Source organism: Bos javanicus, chromosome 5 (genome assembly GCF_032452875.1).
Source record: "Bos javanicus breed banteng chromosome 5, ARS-OSU_banteng_1.0, whole genome shotgun sequence".
NCBI classification, from domain to species: domain Eukaryota; kingdom Metazoa; phylum Chordata; class Mammalia; order Artiodactyla; family Bovidae; genus Bos; species Bos javanicus.
The window spans coordinates 75,402,718-75,415,386 of NC_083872.1; positions in this window are offsets into that span (position 1 = coordinate 75,402,718).

Below are 12,669 nucleotides of genomic sequence, written 5' to 3' on the forward strand. Positions count from 1 at the left end.
CTCATATATTCTTGAATCTGTTTCTGAGTTGTATCCATTCGTCTTTCTGTGTGTTCCTGTGCCAGTTCCACAATACTTTAAGGATGGTAGCTCTACAATACATTTTATATCTAAAGAGGGAAAATTTCTCATTACTCTTTCCTTTTGGAATGTTCTTCCTACTATGACTAAACTAGTCTTCCAAATGAGCTTCAAAAAAAGTATGATCTATAGGCAAGACAAAACTGGAAAAAAGATTTTGCAACTCTGTGACAAAGAATTATCAACAATATGTGAATATCAACAATATGCATCCATAAGGTAAACCCCAAATGCTTTAAAATAAAAGTGGTCCAAAAAGGAACGGTCTAGTTAAAAAGAAGAAATAAAAATGTCCAGTCATCTGAAATGCAAACAAAACTACATGGAATGCCATTTTTCACCTATGAAGTTTTTTAAAAAAGAATAAAAATGTCCACCGTCAGCCAGGTTTAGAGATTACAGGTGAGAAAGTTGATCAATTTTTCTGATAATTAATCATAAAGTAATCATTGGAAAAGCACACCAAGATGAGTTTAATAGTTCTTCTTTGCAGCATATATAACTTGCATAATTTTTCTAAAACTGGGAGAGACCCACCCCAACATCATCTTGCATTTATCTCTCATAGCACTAACACACTAGATTTTTTAAAATATTTTTTACTTTATTTATTTTAATTGGATTACTTTACAATATTGTGATGGTTTTTGCCATACATCAGTGTGAATTCGTCATAGGCATACATGTGTCCCCTCCTTCCTGAACCCCCCTCCCACCTCTCTGTCTACTCTATCCCTCTAGGTTGTTCCAGAGCACCGGCTTTGGGTGCCCTGCTTCAAGCATCAGACTCACACTGGTTATCTATTTTACATAAAAGGTAATGCATATGTTTCAATGCTGTTCTCTCAGATCATCCCACCCTCTCTTTCTCCCACTGAGTCCAAAAGTCTGTTCTTTACACCTGTGTCTCCTTTGCTGCCCTGTAAATAGGATCGTCAGTACCATCTTTTTAGATTCCATATATGTGTGTTAATACACAGTATTTGTCTTTCTCTTTCTGACTTACTTCACTCTGTATAATAGACTAGGGATTCATCCACCTCATTAGAACTGACTCAAATGCGTTTGAAGCTGAGTAATATTCTGTTGAGCACTAATACATTAGCTTTTAATTGTCCATATACTTACTGTTTCCTCTGCCTGAGCTAGGAGCTGCCTGAGAGCGGATAGGAAATATGCCCTAAATGTCTCTGTGGACCCAGAACTGACACAAGGCTTGACATAAAATGGTCTTTAATGGATGCTTGAACAAGACTCAGAGAACATCCATTTCCTTACCCATAAAATGGGTGTAATCACAGGGCCTTGCCTGCAGGACTGTTGGGGAGAACACAGGAGAAGTGGGCCTGTAAGTGTTTTATAAACTGCTAAGCAATGTGTACTTAACAACAGAGCATTATCGATGATGATCATATCTATTTTCCTCACCTTCAACCTCCTACACCACCTTCTCCAGAAAACTGAGGTCCCTAAGAAGATGGAAGGCCTGTCAGCTGAGCTCTGAATTCTCTCCTCATTATCTACTAGCTTGTATGCCTTCCTACTTCAGGAAGCCCTCCTGCTTACTGCCCAACCTAACCATTCCTCTGTCTCCTAGAACCTACACCCTAGTGGTATTTTAGAAAAATATTTTATCTATTTTATCTGAGTATTAAAATAGTATTATGGTTGGTGTACATGCATGCTAAGTTGCTTCAGTTGTGTCCAACTCTTTGCGACCCTATGTAAGGACTGTAACCTGCCAGGCTCCTCTGTCCATGGGATTTCCCAGACAAGAATACTGGAGTGGATTGCCATTTCTTCCTCCAGGGGATCTTCCCAACCCAGGGACTGAACGCACGTCTCTTACATCTCCTGCAATGACAGGCAGGTTCATTACCACTAGCACCACCCAGGAAGCCAGCCCATGGTTGGTAGAGAAAATACTAAAAAATAAATCAAAAGTATCTACAACCTTACAAACTCACTATAGCACCTATTAACAAATCTTATTTCCTTCAAATCTTTCTACACATACATATGTAAAATAAAATTGGCAGATCAACATGTATATGGTCATCTGATTTATTACAAAGTTGCCACTGTAAATAAGGGGAAAAGATGGTCTTTTTTTCATTTTATTTATTCTTTTTTTTTTTTTTTTTTGCCACCTTACACAGCATGTGAAATCTTAGTTCTCCAACCAGAAATAGAACCCACACCCTCAGGATTGGAAGCACAGAGTTTCAACCACTGGACCACCAGGGCAGTCCCAAAGATGGTCTTTTTAATAAATGGTGCTAGATCAACTGCCTATCTGCACATTGAAATAGATTTTTTTTCTCCTTCTCTTATACCATTGAGAGGAATAGCTTAGGATGAATCTGAGACCTAAATGTAAAGATTAAACAGTGAAACTTCTAAAAGAAAGTTCTTCATGACTTTGAAGTAGGCCAAAAAAATTTTAAGACACAAAAAGTATAAATGATAGGAAAAGATTGTTAAATTGAACTTTGTTAAAATAAAGAACTTTCATCCATTAAAAGATGTATTTAAGAGAGTGAAAAATCAGACCATAGACTGGGAGAAAATATTTACAATACATATATACAAAGCAAGGGTGTTATCCAGAATTTATCAAGAACATCTATGTTAAGAAAAAGACAGTCAACCCAACTTTTTTTTTCTGTTTTAATGGGCAGACTTGAATGAGTACTACATAAGAAAGGATAACTAGCCCGGAAGCAAATTGAAAAGGTGCTAACCCTCATTAGTTATCACAAAATGCAAGTTGAAACCACAATGAGTTAGCACCACTCCAGCTAGAATGGCTGAAATTAACATAACATGTGTTGGGGAAGATGGGACTTCCTGAATCTCTCATAAATTGCTGATGGGGATGTAAGTTTCTATAACCACTTTGGGAAAGTGTTTGGCTGTATGTTCTAAAATTGAATATACTTGTATAGGGGTTTACCTGGTGGCTCAGATGGTAAAGAATCTGCCTGCAATGCTGGAGACCCAGGTTCGATCCCTGGGTTGGAAAGATACCCCTGGAGAAGGGAATGGCAACCCATTCCAGTATTCTTTCCTGGAGAATTCCATGGAGAGAGGAACCTTGTGGACTACACTCTATGGGATCATGAAAAGTCGGACCCGACTGAGCGACTAACACACTATACTTATATAACCTGTGATCCACAATTCCACTCTTAACTACATACCCAACAGAAGTGAGTGCTCACACCTGACAAAGACATGTACAAAAATGTTCATAGCAGCTTAACATGGCCAAGAACCAGGAATAGAAAAGCCCACCAACAGTACAGTGGATAAACTGAGAATGTTCATACAATGGACTACTATACAGAAATAAAAAGGAAGAAATTAGTATTATGTGTGAAAAGACACAGTGACTCGGATATCCATGAACTGATAAGTGGATGAACAGAACTGTGGTATATGCCTACAATGGCATATTACTCAGCAACAAAAAGGAACACACTAACACGTGCTACGAGATAGACAAACCTTAACAACATTATGCTAAGTAAAAGAAGCCAGTCACAAAAGACAACATAGTATATAATTTCATGTGTATGAAATGTCTAGAATAGGCAAATCTTTGGAGATAGAAGATAGATTAATGGTTGCCACAGGTTGGGGAAAGGAAACAATAGGAATTTACTGCTAATGGGTATGATGAGGTTTTTTTTTTTTTTGAGACAATGAAAATATTCTGAAATAAGATAGTGGGAGTGGTTGCACAACTCTCTGATACACTAAATCGAGAAATTAGACAAATTGAGACAGTAACATGGAAACATGTACATTACCATATGTAAAATGGATAGCCAGTGGAAATTTGCTGTATGATGCAGGGAGCTCAGTCAGGTGCTCTGTGACAAACCAGAGATGTGGGATAGGGTGGAAGGTGGGAGGGAGGTTCAAGAGGGAGGGGACATGTGTATACCTATGATTGATTCATGTTGATGTATGGCAGAGACCAACACAGTATTGTAAAGCAATTATCCTCCAATTAAAAATAAATTTTAAAAAAGAAAAAAACAACTGAATTGTTTACTTTAAAAGAATGAACTTTATGGTATATAACATATCTTAAGCTGCTATTATTTTTTTAATGAATTACTTTCACAGACATACTGCTAAGTGAGAGTTTAGACACACACACACAAGTAGATATTGTATAATTCCATTTTTGTGAAGTTCTATAACAGGCAAAATCAAACTCTAGTAAAATAAGCCAGAATAGAGGTTTTCTTTGAAGAGAGTTAGTGAATGGGAGAGGAACCAAAGGAAACTTCTGAAGTACTGGGAGGTTCTGTGTCTCAATCTGGTTGGTGGTTCCAACTGGGTCTCCACATGTAAAATTCATTGATTTGTACATTTAAGACTTCTGTGCTGTACTGATGCTAAATTTGTATTTCAATAAAAAAGGAAGATAATAAAGTAAAACTGAAGCAAACTATAAACAATGGGCAAAGATGGATAAAAGGTATATGGGAGTCCTTTGTCCTATTTTGTTTAAGTTTGTGACTATATAAAATTAAAAGTTACAAATAACATGAAAGTGAAAGGCACTCAGTCATCTCCAACTCTTTGTGACTCCATAGACCTTACAGTCCATGGAATTCTCCAGGCCAGAATACTGGAGTGGGTAGCCTTTCCCTTCTCCAGGGGATCTTCCCAACCCAGGGATCGAACCCAGGTCTCCCACATTGCAGGTGGATTCTTTACCAGCTGAGACACAAGGGAAGCCCAAGAATACAGGAGTGGGTAGCCTATCCTTTCTCCAGTGGATTTTCCTGACCCAGGAATCGAATCAGGGTCTCCTGCATTGCAGGTGGATTCTTCACCAACTGAGCTATCAGGGAAGCCCTGATAACATATAACATAAATAACATGTATATGTTATTTATATTAACAATAACAACTGATAACAAATAACTAAAAAAATACAATTCAAGTCATTGTGTATACATAGTTTATGTTCCTGCTAATTCTTTTTCTTTTCAACATCTTGGCAGCTCATCTGCCTATAACCATACTTGGGGATTTCACTGTCTTAAAAACAAACCAGAAAAAGGATTACTATCCAAAATATTCAAAGAATTCTTAAAACTCAACAAGAAGAAAACAAACCACATGATTAAAAAAAAAAAAGACAAAAAAACCTTAACAGGAAAATGATATACAGAGGGCAAATAAGTGTATGAAAAGATGTTCACCATCATATATCATGAGAAAAAGCAAATGGAAACAATGAGCCTCCACTACACACCTGTTAGAATGGCCAGAATCTGGAACACTGATAACACCAAATGCAGGTGAGGATCTGGAGCAACTGGAACTCTTATTGATTGCTGGTGGGCATGCAAAGCCACTTTGGAAGCCAGTGCTGTGGTTTCTAACAAAACTCAACATACTCTTACCATATTATCCAGCAGTTCTTCTCAGTGTTTATCCAGAGGAGTTGAAAACATGTACACCTCCAAACCTGCACATAGATGTTTCCAGTTGCTTTATTCATAATTGCCCAAACCTGGAAGCAACAAGATGTCCTTCTGTAGGCAAATGGATGAATAAACTGCTCCACATCCTGACAATGAAATATTAGTGCTAAAAAAATATGAACTCTGGAGATATGAAAAGACATGGAGGAAGCTTAAACATATTATTAAGTGAAAGACTCAATATGAAAAAAACTGCCTGTTAATATGATTCCAACTATATGACATTCTGAAAAAGGGCAAAACTATGGAGAAAAAAGATGAGTAGTTTTTGAGGGGTTGTAGAAGGGGAAGGACCAAACAGGCAGAGCACAGAGAGTTTTTAGAGCAGTGAAAATATTCTAGCGACCTCCGTGGTAGTCCAGTGGTTGAGAATCCACCTTCCGATGCAGGGAACAGGGGTTCAAACCTGGTGAGGGAACTAAGATTTCAATGCCTCCAGGTAACTAAGTCCATGCACCATAATTAGAGAGACCCTCCTGCCGCAGCTACTGAGCCCACATGCTCTAGAGTCCTTGCTCCAAAATAAGAGAAGCCCACGGGCCACAACTAGAGAAAGTCTGTGAGCCACAAGGAAGACCCAACACAGCCACAAAAATTTCAGTTTAAATTAAAAATTTTTGTAATTAAAAAAAAATACTCTCATGAGTGATGTATACCACTTTCTGCCCTACATCTCATCAGGAGATTTATCCAGAAAGTGAGCCTTAACTCACAGTATCTGCATCAGGCCCTCAGATACCGCACCTTGCTCTTACTCACCCTCTGAATCTGCTCTTCAGATGTCCACAAGCCCAAAGCCTCACTGAGGTCTTGCCTTCCTAGATGGCATTTGAATCTGCTCAACATCCCTTCCTCCCAACACAGACTTTCTAGAAACTCCCGAGAAGGGCTGTTTGCTTTCCCTGTTCTCCCTTCCATGATTGCTTCCCAGTCCAGGGTGGACACGCAGCTGGACTGCACCAGTTTGGGCTATAACTGTTTGTGGAAGGTGGTGTTTCTTTCAACTGGCTGGCACCTGGTTTATATTGATCCTTCAGTATTTTTAATAGCACCTCTGCCAGAGGCTCCCATTGACTGAGTGATTACCATGTGGCAGGCATGGTGCCAAGTGCTTTGGTTAAACATCATCTCATTTAATCCTCACAAGGACACTACGAGGTTAGAGATGAATATTGTCTCCATTTTACAGATGAGGACTCAGAGGCTCAGAGAACTTAGGTTGACTTGCTAAGTTCACACAGTGCTGGGGCCAGAGTTCAGCCGATGTCGGTAGAGCTTCAGAGTCCAAGTGCTACATAGTACTACACAGAGGTGCCCAGTGTTTTCAGCTCTCTTCTCCCTTCTTCTCCTCCTTCCTAGATCTGGCTTCTGACCTACTCCCCCACTTTCAAATATTATATTCACGTGTGCTGGTTTAGTTGCTAAATCATGCCTGACTCTTGCAACCTCATGGACCGTAGCTTGCCAGGCTCCTCTGTCCAGGGGATTCTTCAGGTAAAAATACTGGAGTATATTCATGTGAATGACTTTCAAATCCATATCTCCAACCCCAGCCTTTTCCTGATGTTCAGTCTTTCTTTTTTTTTTCCAGTTTGTTTTTATGGTGGTTAGAATACATATATAACATAAAATGTGCCATCTTAATCATGCTTGAGTGTATGGTTCACTGGCATTAAGGCCATGTACTGTTGTGCAACCATCACCACTATCCCGCTCCAAAATCCTTTCATCTTGCAAAGCTGAAACGCTATAGCCACTCAACAAACAGTACCTCCCCCATCCTCCTTTCCTGCTCCACTCACCTCCTGGAAAACCACAGGGCCACTTTCTGTCTCTATGAGTTTGACTATTTTAGGTCTTTCTCACATGTAAGTGTACTCAAACAGCATTTGTCTTTTTTTCACTTAGCATAATGTCCTCAACTTTCATCCATGTTGTAGCATGCATCAGAACTTCCTTCTTAATGCTGAATAAGATTCTCCTATATGTACATACCACACTTTGCTTATTCTTTCATCCATTGTTGAATACTTGGGTTGCTTCCACATTTTAGTTATTGTGTCTAATACTCCTATGAACATAGATGCACAAACATCTCTTCTGTTTTCAGTTTGGGGGAGTATATGCTCAGAGTATAATCACTGGATCATACAAGGTAATTCTATTTTTAATTTTTTAGGAACATCATACTGTTTCACGGCAGCTATATTTCACCTTCTTACCAACAGTGCGCAAGGTTTCCAGTTTTGTCCACATCCTTTCTTCTGTTTATTTATCATAATAAAAAATATTGTTAACAAAGAAGATACATACAACAGGAAAATAGGTGAAAAGTTTTTGGTTTGGGATAGTAGCCATTTTAATGGATATAAAGTGATATCTCATTGTGGTTTTGATTTGCATTTCTGTGATGATTAGTGGCATCGAGAATCTTTTCATGTACATATCGGCCATTTGTATGTCTTCTTTGGAGAAATGTCTATTCAACTCCTTTGCCCATTTTGGAATCATATTGTTTGGGAATTTTTGTTGATGAACTTCAGGAGTTCTCTGTATATTCTGGATATTAATCCCTTATCAGATGTATGATTTGCAAGGCTTCCCTGGTGGCTCAGACGGTAAAGCATCTGCCTGCAATGCGGGAGACCAGGGTTCAATTCCTGGGTCGGGAAGATCCCCTGGAGAAGGAAATGGCAATCCACTCCAGCACTCCTGCCTGGAAAATCCCAGTCCATGGGGTTGCAAAGAGTTGGACACGACTGAATGACTTCATTTCACTTCACTTCCCTCTAATCTCTGGGTTATTATTTTACCCTGTTGATATTGTTTTCTGATGCACAAAATTTTTTTTTCATGAAGTGCAATTTGCCTATTTTTTTCTTTTGTTGCATGTGCCCTTCAGTCTTTTTTTTTTTTAACCCATATAATATTTTATGCTAAAATAATACATCTTAGACTAAACAGAATATCTTTGGAAGGATATACAAGAAGTAAGTAACACTGGCTATTCTTAGAAGAACTGGGTGATGGGGAAATAAGAGTGGGAGAATTTTCACTGAAGAAAAAAACCCTTTCTCTCTCTTTTTTTTTTTTTTTTTTTTGTTTCTGGGAATCCGGACAAGGAGCCTTGCCCACCCCGCAGAAGGCAGTGTAGATCAAATGAGATAACACAAGGGAACCACTGATAAGCTGGAAAGTGCTGACAAATGGAAGGGCTTAGTGTCACCACCCCTGGCTGAGGTAGTACCAAGGTCCAGGCTCCTGCCCCTCTCCTGGGCCCACAAAAAGGGGGCCACTTACAGCCTTGGTTTGATCGAGTCGGGGAAGGGCCTCACAGGTGCCTTAAGCCTGGCCAGGTGGGGCTTCACTGGGGCCCCTTCCAGCACTGGGCATCAGCTGTGGCCAGCTGGGTGAGGATCTTCTCCAACTCGGGCCCATCCTCTAGGAAGCGCTCAGAGAAGGATCAGATGAGGCCTGCAGCCGAGGCCTCATACTCAAGAAGTTGTACTTCTGAGCCTTCGAGGTGAGTGTTGGGCTGAACAATGAGCTTCCGGGCTTCCTTGCGGAGCAGCACCGTGTCCCTGAGGGAGAGGAAGCACTCGGGGGGCGCATTGGTGACCGCCTCATACCCCTCATACAGGGCCCGGCCTCCGGCCACGTCCCCCGTGGACTTCAGCACAAACTTACACTTACAAACATGCCACTCTCTCTCCCTTAAATTTATACTCATATAAATACATTACCTATTTAAATAAAAATCAAATTTAAATATAAAAGATATGCTAGAAATTAAAATATAGATATAAAATAATACATTCTCATTTTTTTAACCTAGAAAAAAATTCAAGCACTGAAAAAAAACATGTAAATCACCTACAGTTTTATTACCCAAGATTCTCAGTGCGTTTCCCTATTGTTCAGTTGTCCAATGATTTGGTTCTTGCCAAACCTGTCTTCAAGCCTGACTCCCAACTCTGCTCACATTCCCAGCTTCTCAATGCCAACCAGACTCAACCCAGAGGCCTCTCCTTACTCCTCCATCCTTTTCTTCCCCTGACTCCAAGGAGACTTCACTCCTCACTTCCCTCACCCTCACAACCTCCTCACCCAGCCTTCCTTTCCTTCTCCTCAGCATCTCCTTGCCTGGAAAATCCCATGTACGGAGGAGCCTGGTAGGCTGCAGTCCATGGGGTCGCAAAGAGTCGGACATGACTGAGCGACTTCACTTTCACTTTTCACTTTGATGCATTGGAGAAGGAAATGGCAACCCACTCCAGTGTTCTTGCCTGGAGAATCCCAGGGACAGGGGAGCCTGGTGGGCTGCCGTCTCTGGGGTCGCACAGAGTCGGACACGACTGAAGTGACTTAGCAGCAGCAGCAGCATCTCCTTGCATTCTGGCACTTTCCCTCCCCTCCTCCTCAGATGGGTGCTAGAGAATAAATAACTATGCTTTCTGTTTTTCTTAAGAGCTTTCCTGAGATATAATTTGCATACCTTTCACCCCTGTAAAGTGTACAATTCAGTGGTTTTGAATCTAGTCACAGAGTTATGCAACCATCAACACTGTTTAATTGGAGAACATTTTTATCACTCCAAAGAAACCCCATATCTGTTAGCAGCCACTCCCCATTTCCCCCCAACTTCCTCCTCCTGCCTGAGGCAACCGCCAGTCTACTGCCTGTCTCTAGAGATGTGCCTTTTATGGACATTTCATGTAAACAGAATATATAATATGCAGTCCTCTTCATCTGGTTTCTTTCACCAAGCATGAGTATTCCAGGTCCATTTATGTGGTGCTTGTATTAGTACTTCATTCCTTCTATTGCTGAGTGATCATCCCTTGTATAGGCTTCCCTGGTAGCTCAGATGGTAAAGAATCCACCTGCAAGGCGGGAGACCCGGGTTCGATCCCTGGGTTGGGAAGAACCCCCTGGAGGAGGGCATGGCAACCCACTCCAATACTCTGGAGAATCCCCATAGACAGAGGAGTCTGGTGGGCTACAGCCCATGGGGTTGCAAAGAGTTGGACACAATAGCTGACTAAGCACAGCACAGCATCCCCTTGTATGGATATACCATATTCTATGTATCCACTCATCAGATGACAATAATCAACTTTCCTGTAGGTTTATAACATTTAGCTTTTGCAACTGCATTCTCATCCCACCTCACTTCATCTTGACATTTACTGTTTGAGGAAGGTTGTGTTTGTCCCAGGTGGTTCAGTGGTAAAGGGTCTACCTGCCAATGCAGGAAACACAAGAGACTCGACTTCAATCACTGGATTGGGAAGATCCCCTGGGGTAGGAAGTGGCAACCCACTCCAGTATTCTTGCTTGGAAATTTCCACGGACAGAGGAGCCTGGTGGGCTATAGTCCATGGGGTCGCAAAGAGTCGGATACGACTGAGCATGCAAGCTGAGGCTAGAATGAGCAGGTATGACTTGCCAGATATCACAGGCTATTAAAAGGCACAGTTATAATCTGAAGCCCTTTTCTCTGTGCTGTTCTGCCTCCCTCCTCAGTCCATTTTCTGTCACAAGCCCCTTTTCCCTTTATATTAATGACTCTGCTCCTCATGGTGTCCACAATGCCCCAGGCTACTGTGCCTTGGATACACAGAGGTTTGGATGTGTGCTCAGAGAGGGCATTAAGTCTGTATCTGATCTGGATTTATAAGCCAAAGGTTTGCCGTCCTTCCAGCCTCTGTGTAGATGGGCTGCTTCTGGGTCCTGGGTGTGGGGGCGGGGTAGCCCAGAGGAGATGGAGTTTTAGGAGGACATGACCCCACCATCCACTCCGCAGAAAGAGGCCTCCCCCACCTGCTCCAGTGCCACCCAGATCTTCCTGTGGCCACTTCCTTCTGCCTGCCGTACCCCTTCCTCTCTAACCACAGAGAACATTAACACACCTCTTGATAACACTAGTCACATTGTCACACAATTCTTTATTTGTCTGCTCCTCCAAACCTGGGAGCACAGATCTGAAAATCACCTTAGTGTCACAGCAGCTGACGCTTATTAGGATCTGGGTCAGTGTTGGTGGAATGAATGGGTCTTCCTTTGTTTTTTTCTTTTTTGGCTGCTCTGGGTCTTCTTTGCTGCACAAGGGATTTCTCTAGTTGCAGTGAGAGGGGGCTACTTTTCATTGCTGTGTTTGGGCTTCTCATTGCTGTGGCTTCTCTTGTGGAGCAGGGCATTCGAGCTTCAGTAATTGCAGCAACAGGTTCCATAGTTGCGACTTGAGGGTTCTAGAGTGTGGGCCCAGTAATTGTGGCACATGGGCTTGGTTGCTCTACGGCATGGGGGTTCTTCTCGGACCAGGGATTGAACCTGTGTCCCCTGCCTCAGCAGGTGGATTCTTATCCACTGCGCCACCAGGGAAGTCCCAGTCTTCCCTGTTTTAATAATGGTGCCTATTGGGAATTCTGGGCAGTTCAGTGGTTAGGACTCGGCACTTTCACTGCTGAGGGCCCAGTTTCAATCCCTGGTCAGGGAACTAAGATTGTGCAAGTCATGTGGCATAGCTAATAAAAAATGAATTACTTAATTAAAAAAAAAAGTTGTGTCTATCATCTATTGAATGCTGACCATAAGACATTTATCCTGACAACAACCCTCAGATATGGTGTCTTATCTCCTTTTCACAGAGGAAGTGGGGACTCAGAAAGGTAGAGTTTATAAGCCCAAGGCCTCATAGACAATAAGAGACAAAGCAGAGATTTAAATCTACACCTATTTGCCTTGCAATATGCTGCTTTTACCACCCTCTTGCAGCAAGTGTGAATTTAGAATCAGGCCTTTGGAAGTGGATAATATAAAAATAAAAATAAAACAAGACAAATTTCAACATGAATCAACTATACCTCAATTAAAAAATAAAATATGCATCACATTAAAAAATAAATAAGTAAATAAAGCATAAGGTTGCCCATAGCTTCACCAACTCTTGCCTGTAATCTCTACTATTAGATCTCACTTCTGGTCTCAAGAGAGGAAAAACAGCTCAGAGAGGTTAAGAGACTTCCAAAACCACACAGCTCGGTAGGAAGACCAGCCTTCAAGGCCAAGCCTG